General features: G+C 35.8%; 1 long non-coding RNA gene across 1 annotated transcript; it reads left to right on the top strand.

The window, feature by feature from the left end:
• The first annotated feature begins 372 nt into the window (after nucleotides 1–372).
• Nucleotides 373–2,151, top strand: LOC140229885 (uncharacterized). The gene is made up of 3 exons (XR_011901332.1): nucleotides 373–397; nucleotides 1,017–1,091; nucleotides 2,114–2,151. It is a non-coding gene; the product is annotated as an uncharacterized lncRNA (long non-coding RNA).
• Nucleotides 2,152–9,281: the final 7,130 nt, after the last annotated feature.

Genomic DNA, 9,281 nt, shown 5'->3' with positions numbered 1-9,281 from the left:
TCAAAAGGATACTGGAAGTGGAAGTTTAAAGGGATCGTACAGTTTCGGTTGAGGCCTAATTTTAGCTTTCTAACGATCGTAATAAAGTGTGGGACCCACACTTTATTACGATCGCTTTGTTTTACTTTGTTTTTGGATGTTTCAGTCATTCCAATCCCTATTTTCATCAAATAAATGTTGAATTCCTCTTGAAATGGTATGCTATGTAATATATCATAAGTGTTTTCGTGGTATCTCGCAAAAAGTTAAAAGCCCAATTCTCATCTCCATCAATACTGTACTATCCCTTTAAACGTTGGATGACAAAAACTACGTATTATTATTTTCGGAATTGTTACAGTTGTCAAACAGGACTTATCAGAGAGGGGACAAGGCGATAGCTATGGCATAACTTCGGGTATGATATCCTTCTTCTTTTCATTCTTCTTCTCCCTCTTCATCTTCATCTTCTTCTTCTTTGTGTGTTGGTTTGTGTGTGTTTTGTGTGTGTGTGTGTGTGTATGTTTTTTTTGTGTGTTAATCACTTACTTTTATACTGCAAATAGAATCGCCTCATTCTCCCTCATTTTTTTTCTGCATCGTTCACTTTTCTGGCATTATGAAATAACACTCGACTATGAACAGCGTTCAGAAAGCAGGGGGAATAATTGTTACCATTAACATGTGTCATTATCAAGTTGATGGAATGTGTAATTTTCTTGATTTTTTTTTTTTTTTTTAAGGTTGTGTGTGCTTGGAATTACCTATATATTTTCTTTATATTGTTGTCCAGACATGACGCCATAACCTGTAGTAGTCCCCTCATCCAACGGTTCCAACAATAAAATAAAAAGAAAATCATAACTTTTGCATCGATTGTCCCATTTTCAACAAACTTTCACCTGATGTGTTCAACAAATGTTGCTCCTTTCAATTTGTCCCCACTTCTCATTGTGTTTTGGTTTAAGCGAATAGTTTTTAATGTGTTAACTAATGCAAATATCATCTTTGTATCTCATGTTCTGTCGTTATCTTAGCTGCCGGACTGGGGTCGAATTTAGATGCCGAAAAAGAAATGTCGTGCCGCAGGAAAATGATGTTTGGAAAGTTTGGTATTTTACTTTTTTTCGCTGTTTCCTTTTGCAGTTAAAAATTGATAGCTAAACTAGATACATGCTCAATGGGAGTGCGCTGATATTCCATTTATTCCTATCTTTTTGATGAGAGTTATTTTTTTCTGATTTAAATATTAGACGGGAACCTGCATTTTGATCGCATCAGTTCTACGTCTTTGTTTTGTTTTTTCTGCCTTGCTTTAACGCAATATTTGAGTGAGTTTGTTCGCAAAAAGTGATAAGTCCATTTTTGAAGATTTTGAAGTGTGGCGGTCTCTGTCATAAAGTACAAAATAATACCTGTTAAATGATATTATAGTGGTCACTACATAAGGTACATTTTTTTAAGTTATGGTCAAATAGAAGCAAAAATGTTTTTATTATACTCTTTATTTTTCTTGACCTTTAATCGCAAATATATCCATTTGGCAAATATGGACTTATCGATTTTGGCGAACAAACTCTTCATTTGTTGATTAATTAATTCGCGCATTTTATGTAATCACTCACAGCTGCGGCTCTTTTTCAATTAGTCCAAAGAATGTAACGATTAAGAGCTATGAATCTAATGGATATTGTAATTAATTCTTGGTGCCAGAGACATTTTTTTTTTAACTGGAAGATAGGAATTGACATATAAAGAGCAATACCTATTTCCATTGCTGTTACATTCCTTAACATAATTTGAATTGCAATAATTGTTAATACATAGCATATTTCTCTTCTTTTTCTATCATTTGTTGACTTGAAAGGCATTCTACAATTAAATTTGTAATTCATCCATATCGACCATGGTTGCCGCCGTTTGCAAAGATACACTTTTCTTCTTCGCGGTTGTCTTGTAACCATTTTCCATGCTGGCCTGGGTATCAGCCGTTTACATTCTCTACTTTTTTTAACCTATAAGACTTTCAAAAGTCATGGATATAACAATTAAATAGCTTGATATATTGTGTGTAAATAAAGAGGTGGTTTTCCTTTTCTTTGTTTTTTTTTTTCATTTTCTGTCTTAATCTTAGTGTGTGGAATAATTACCAATTCTGATGCAAGAGAGAGCTCGTCAAGACGATCGCATGACATTGATGGAATAATGACAGGTATTTCGCATTGATTACTTGCTCTGCATGGGAGTTGAATATAATTCGTTAAGCCAGTTAATTGCTCAAATGGTAATGCGTTGATTTTCCCTCGGTTTTCATTGTTTAAAATGTATTATTTCTCAGTTTGTTTTTACATATTTATATAGTCTGTGTTTATTGAACGGGAATCTATGCTGTGACCATTGTTGTGACCGTGCATCACACAAGAAGCAAAAAGTCGCACCTCTTGATCTTGCGTGAGGACTCAAACAGAAGAAATTGGTCAAAGGAGTCTTGAGCTTCTAATTATGTTTTGAAAGAGCTGTCCTACATTCCTCTTCAGTTTGGGATCATAACATGAATGGAAAAGTGTGATTTCAGCAGTTGTTGTTGTTTGTTTGTTTGTTTGCTTGTTTTTTTTTTTTTGGGGGGGGGGGAGTAGAATGATCAGGCATGTCTTAAAGACCCCTTTTCATTTCTTGAAATCCTTGGCACACTCTTCACCTTCAGGTGTATCACGCTACTGCTTTGAAAGTTGGCACTAATCACGGACAGAATGTTGATAAAATATTCTAACTTTTAACTTACATTATTACAATCCCTTCATTATTGTTGCTCTGATTAGTTTACATCCTGTGTTTTGTCCCTTCCGTCGCACAGCTAGCACGACTTGATAAAGATTAAGCGCTTGAATAGACCCTGTACTTTAGAGAATGTTTCCTCAAGTCACGCTTTTCCAGAGTGTGTGTTTTCTTTCTAGCATATAGATATTTTAAGGCGGTCGATTTGAATTGAGTTATATATCATTTCAAGTCTTAGAGTCTGCTTTTTCTGAATCTGCCCTTAAGTAAAAATCGATGTCATGCGACTTTTCTTTATTTTGTGATGCAGGGTCACTTTGTAGACTTTGATAAGCTCCTAATGGATATTTGAATTAGGTATTTTTATAATAATAATAATAATAATAATAATAATAATAATAATGATAATGATAATAATAATGATAATAATAGTAAAAATAATAATAAAGGACATTTATATTGCGCAGCTACTATAATAATATACTCTACTGCGCATTACAAAATGACATGAATACAAGAAATATAGACAGAAAATACATTACTTCGAAAGATGACCTTTTAACCTGGCCTTAAACTCATTAATAGTAACTGCTTGTCTTACAAACAAAGGGAGATTATTCCATAATTTTGGTGCAGCGTACAAAAATGCCATGTCACCAAGAGTAACTGTTGATTTCCCCGATGGACATTTCAATAATGTTTGATCCCGTGAACTTATATTCGGGGTGTTATTTCAAATATTCTTACAAAATATTTTCATTAATTTTAGGTTGCCAGAGATCACTCTTCAAACCGAGAGATAATTGCTTCCTTTCAAAGAAATTCGAGTACATTAATTTCTACTATTATTTTCAATATTCAAATTGAACTTTACATAACATGCAAGTCCCCCCTGTATTCCATCCTGTGATATGCAGAGGTAAACAACCATTTACATGCTTACACTCCTCTTCACTCTTACTTTGTGAACATTGAGACTTTTAAACGTACTATGGTTATGGTGGATGGATAGTTTTATATTGTTATAGTTAATACGAGTATTTCCCTTCTTATTTCTCATTTTCTGTCTTAATCTTACCAGCTGGAATGGGATCAGATTTAGATGTCGAAGAAGGATTGTCGAGCAAATGGAATAGGAATATTGGAAAGAAAGGTATTTCATTTTTTAACTATTTGCTCTTGCAGTTGAAATTAGTCGAGAAGTAGTTCAAATGGAAATACATTAATATTCATTTTATTCAAAGCTTTTGATACGCTTGTCCAGGTGCACTTGCGTACGTGCAAAGTGTGTGTGTCTGAGCGTAACTGCCTGTGTTCGACTTTCTTTCTGGGGACCTACTCTCACAAGCATCTGCTTCTACCTAGGCTCCCACCACACACAATTGTGTTTATCCGTCATGAATGTAATGTACTTGAGAATGGTTTCAGTTCATTTTTGTCATGTAAATGAGATTTGTATGTACTGAATTTATAATTCATGTGTTACTTATTATTGCCATGGATGGGCGCTGCAATTAAAACACTGTATGATTTGTATGGAAAATGTATAAATGAAATGAAAGTAAATCAAATACGAATTATTTCTTTGAATTATATGTATATCAAACAGAAATTGCATAGTGATAATATTGGTTCAGCATTTTACTTCCATGGTTTAATATCGTATGTAATGATTATGAGCTTTAAACCGAATGTAGGCCCTATATTGTTGTTACCGAAGATGTCTTTATGGTATGAGTATTATTGAAAATATTCGTAATAAATATTCTAAATAGTTTCTGGTGCCATATCACTTGTCGAATTGCGAGAAAGGTGTTATCATTGAAAGAACAACACGGTTTTGCCGTTGACGTATTTTTTTTCAATGATTTGAATAGAATTGTTCGAACGTAGCATAGCTCATCTTTTTTAATGACGATATCATACCTCATTTTGTCATTTTCTGTCTTAATCCGAGCTCATGGATTTTTGTCCATTTTGACGCCGAAGAGGAATCGTCAAGACGGTGGCAAGACGGTAAGGGAATATTGTTAGGTATTTCACTTCCAAACTACTTGCTCTTGCATTTGAAAATAAATAGCTAGACTAGTAAGTTGCTAAATGTTGATGTTAGTTCACCTTTTTAAATCGTGTTGTATTTCAGCTTGTATGTATATCAGGCGCGCCGGAAGCACACATACACACACACACACACAGACAGACAGACACACACACACACACACACACACATATATATATATATATATATATATATATATGTACAATAGCGTACCGTGGGTCGAGACATGGGGGGGGGCACCTTGTGGAAGAGTAATTTTGAGGGTGTGTATGTTTGTGCGTGCGCTGTCAGTCTGCAAACTCAATGGGACTACAATACATTACGGAATGTGATACATTCAACAACGCAGTCATTGAGCAACATTGTAAGTTTTCCTTACAGAGATTATGGAAGCACTGTCAGCAACATCAGGAGAATTGCATAACAATAAAATGCGAGCGAGCGGAGCGAGCGAGCTTGAAAATCTTGACTTTTACAGTCCCAAAACTGTCGTTTGTAGCTATATCTTTCGCTTTGGAAATTAAGGGGGAGGCGCACCGGGCTCAACTGCTGGCAATTACTGGCAGCAACGTTATATAGAATGGCATAACGATTAAATGCGAGCGAGCAAAGCGAGCGAGCTTGAAAATTTTGACATTTTACAGTCCCCAAACTGCCGTTTGTAGCTATTTTTTTTTTCGCTTTGGAAATTAAGGGGGGGGCGGCACAGGCGCAACTGCTGGCAATTACTGGCAGTAACATTCTCTTTTACAATGGCATAACGATTAAATGGGAGCGAGCTTGAAAATGTTGACATTTTACAGTATAAAAACTGTCGTTTGTAGCTATACCTTTTTTTCGCTTTGGAAATTAAAGGGGATGGCTAGTAACCGATCAGTGGGAATCGGTGGGAATGCTGAGGGATGATTGTTCCAATCCTTGTGGGATTCATGTTGAGTACATTACATATCTACTGTTGTGTGAAAATTAATTGCTTTAGAACAGTCTCATATTCAAGTAATGTGCAGATTAATGCCCCGTCACTGACCAGGCACGCTAACCTGGAAACATTAAACTGCACATTACTTGAATATGAGACCATTCTGAAGCAAATAATTTTCACACAGCAATAGATATATAATGTACTCTTAAATGAATCCCACAAGGATTGGAACAATCATCGTCCAGCATTCCCACTGATTCCCACTGATCAGTTACTAGCCATCCCCTTCCCCTTTAAGGGGGGGGGGGGACGCACCGGGCGCAACTGCTGGCAATTACTGGCAGCAACATCAGGAGAATGGCAAAGCGATTGAATGCCAGCGAGCGAGCGAGCATTTTACAGTTCCAAAACTACCGTTTGTAGTTATATTTTTTCGCTTGGAAATTAAGAAGAGGGGGGGGGGACGGTAAGGGCGGGGGTTAAAACTATTTCCGGGAGCGCTACCTACGTCAGGTGTCACGTTAGTAACAACTAGCGGTGGAAGAGGGACGTATGAATTTTTTTCCCGGGGGGGGGGGGAGGATACGTATAAAAATTACAAAACAAAGAAGAATTTGTAAAAAGTTGCTCCAAAAGGAGGGTTGGCATGGGCCAGTTGTGCCTGCCTCTAAATCCGCCAGTGCTTAAAGCTAACATTTTGACATTTACACGCTTTTCCATAGCCAAAGGCCTCTAAAAACTGGAACGGTTACCGTTGAATGCGGTTGAGATAATCTGCTCACACGCAACGAAAAATGAATGTCTAAACATTTATGAGAGTTAGAATTACTAGTCTTAGCTAATAAATTCCCTTATTTGTATTTCATTTATATATATATATATATATATATATATATATATATATATTTGTTTATTTATTTATTTTATTGCATTTATTGTTATCATTTTTTTTTCTGGGGGGGGGGGGGCAAAATGCGTTTTGGCCCCCCCCCCCCCACTTCCGGCGCCTATGATGTATATCGAAATGGAATCTGTATTTTTACTTTATCGGGCCATCCTTTTGCTTCTTTGCTTAAATCTGTAACGATTAAGACTTGTGAAGCAATGGATGAATTATATTTTGTTAGTATTATAGTATTATGCAAACATTTTTATCAAATAAACTGACTAATTATATGTGCCAGTAGCGATCTCTCGTCAAAATGCGAGAAAAGCGTTTCCTCTCAGGAAAGTTTAGGTACTTCAATTTCTACTATCTTTTCTAGTAATTTGAATAAAATTATTTTATAGACACGTAGCATTCAACCCCCTACTATTCCATGGTACGAAGATGTTGTATATATGAAGAGCTTTCAACCAATTGGCGCTAAATGGATTTAGCTCCTTCTGGAAGCAAGCTCTTCTTACCAGCATTTTCCATATAGGTTGGGGTAAACAACCGTGTCGGCTCTTCTCCTTCACTTTTACCTTCTGACCTCTAAAGACTTTTAAACGTAATGGATTTTGAAGTACTGTAGATCAAATCTAACTGTATATAGAGAGTATAAATTAAATTGTTGTACCAGAGATCATTTGTCGGAAGACGAAAACAAAGGGTGCTATCTTTTAAGGAACTACACCTATTTCCTAGTTTGTTATAGATTAAGCGTTATTTCAATAGAGTTGATAATGCACGTTATACTTCTTACTTTTAACTCATGTGAACACGTTCCGTATTTCGTAATTCATCCACATCGGAACGGCCGTCTGTGCAGATACACTCTTCTTCACTTTTCCCAAACCAATAGATTATTAAACGTAATGGATATCGTAATTGCATATTTTTGTCATTTGAAGATGTTCTATATTTCGTAGCTTATCCATATTGACAGGGGGGAATTGACATTTGCAAATATACTTTCTTCTTCTTCACTCTTATCTTGTAAGTAATAACAAACTAAATGTAATTGTATAGTATAGTAATTGGACAGCTTTATATCGTCATATATAATGACGATATTATCTTTCATTTGCTCATTGTCTGTCTAAATCCAAGCTACTGGAGGGTTTTCCAATTTTGTCGGCGGAGAGGGATCGTCAAAGCGGTGGCAGGGCGGTACTAAAACAATGTCATGTATTTTACTGCCTAGCTACTTGCTCTTGCAGTCAATATGAATAGCTAAACTAGTTAATTGATCAAAATAGAATGAGAATGGGTTGATGTTACCTTAGTTTTAATCTTCTCAATTGTGTTATGTATATTGAACGGGCATCTGTTTTAACCATATTGGCCCGACGTTTGTCCCCTTGCTTTGATATGTAACTACTATTAACGACTTGTGACAGTAATGGATGTTATACGTATAAATGTCGTGATATTGCGAACATTATTTTAAATATTCTTATTATGTATTCTCATTAATTTCAGGTGCCTGAGAGTACTCGTTGAACCACGAGAAAGGTGTTGTTCTTTAAAGACCTAGAGGTATTTTTCATCCCTATTACAGTTCTACAATAATTTGAAGAGAATTGTTACGATATAATATACCACCGCCTTTTCCGTCATAGGATTACGTTTTATAGTTCGTCCATATGAGGTAATTCTTGACAGATTCCCGTAACCCGAGAATTCTCGTTCCTCTTAATTTTCCTTTTCCTTCATTATAGTTGCGGGACAACACTACTCGAAGACAAACAAATGGAGATGCTGATTTCGGAAAGCGTCCGCGCGTTTTGTATTGACCCGTCACCTTTGTACTGCTGTCCATCATCCACTTCTGAGACTAAATAATGGGAAGCGATGGGCCAGTCATATTCTTTTTAAAAATGTCTTCCAAATGTTTAAGGCAATGTTTGCTTCTTCTTTGTGTGTTGTTTGGGTATGCACTAAACAATGTTTATAACATATTTTCTTTCCTTCCTCGCTTTCATTCAATAGTTATCCATGTATGTAAAGATTATCAGTTCACTTTACACATTACCAATCCCAAGCCACGATTTTTATTTCAAGATTTTTTCAAGTATTTCATCTTTGTGTATATCTGGGTGTCTGTCGTGTTACTTTGCATATAAGAAAACGAAGCAATATATCATGATTCTTCATTTATGAAAATGATGATACTAACAATGATTACAGCTAAGTCACGTTTTTGCACTCAATTCTTGTTTAAGGTGCACCCAAAGTCTGAGGCAAAATACCGTATGTCCAAAAAAAAAAAATACAACGGTACCCTCCGCAACGATAGCTTTACTAATAGTGAATCAATCCAAATACAATTTCAGTATATGAATCTATAACTCTTTGCCCATATTTTACAGAAAACCCCATTCGATTTGTTTCAGTGGCCAAAGAGAAATGAAGAATTTTGTAGAGCAAGACAGAAATCGCTTCCCTCCAAGTTCTGTCTATTGTGTTCACATATTAATTTGCATTTCCAAGAGCATCCAAGTGCTAAACTTAGAAGAATCAGACTCATGACATGCTTTACAACAATCCACATATTTTTTATGTGACCGCTTAAACAAATTGAATGTGGTTTTCTGCGAAATAAAGCTAACAAGTTATAT

This window comes from Diadema setosum, chromosome 6 (assembly GCF_964275005.1).
Source record: "Diadema setosum chromosome 6, eeDiaSeto1, whole genome shotgun sequence".
In the NCBI taxonomy this organism is placed as follows: Eukaryota; Metazoa; Echinodermata; class Echinoidea; order Diadematoida; family Diadematidae; genus Diadema; species Diadema setosum.
The sequence above is the reverse complement of the archived record's forward strand: the minus strand, read 5'-3'. Positions and strand labels throughout refer to the sequence as shown.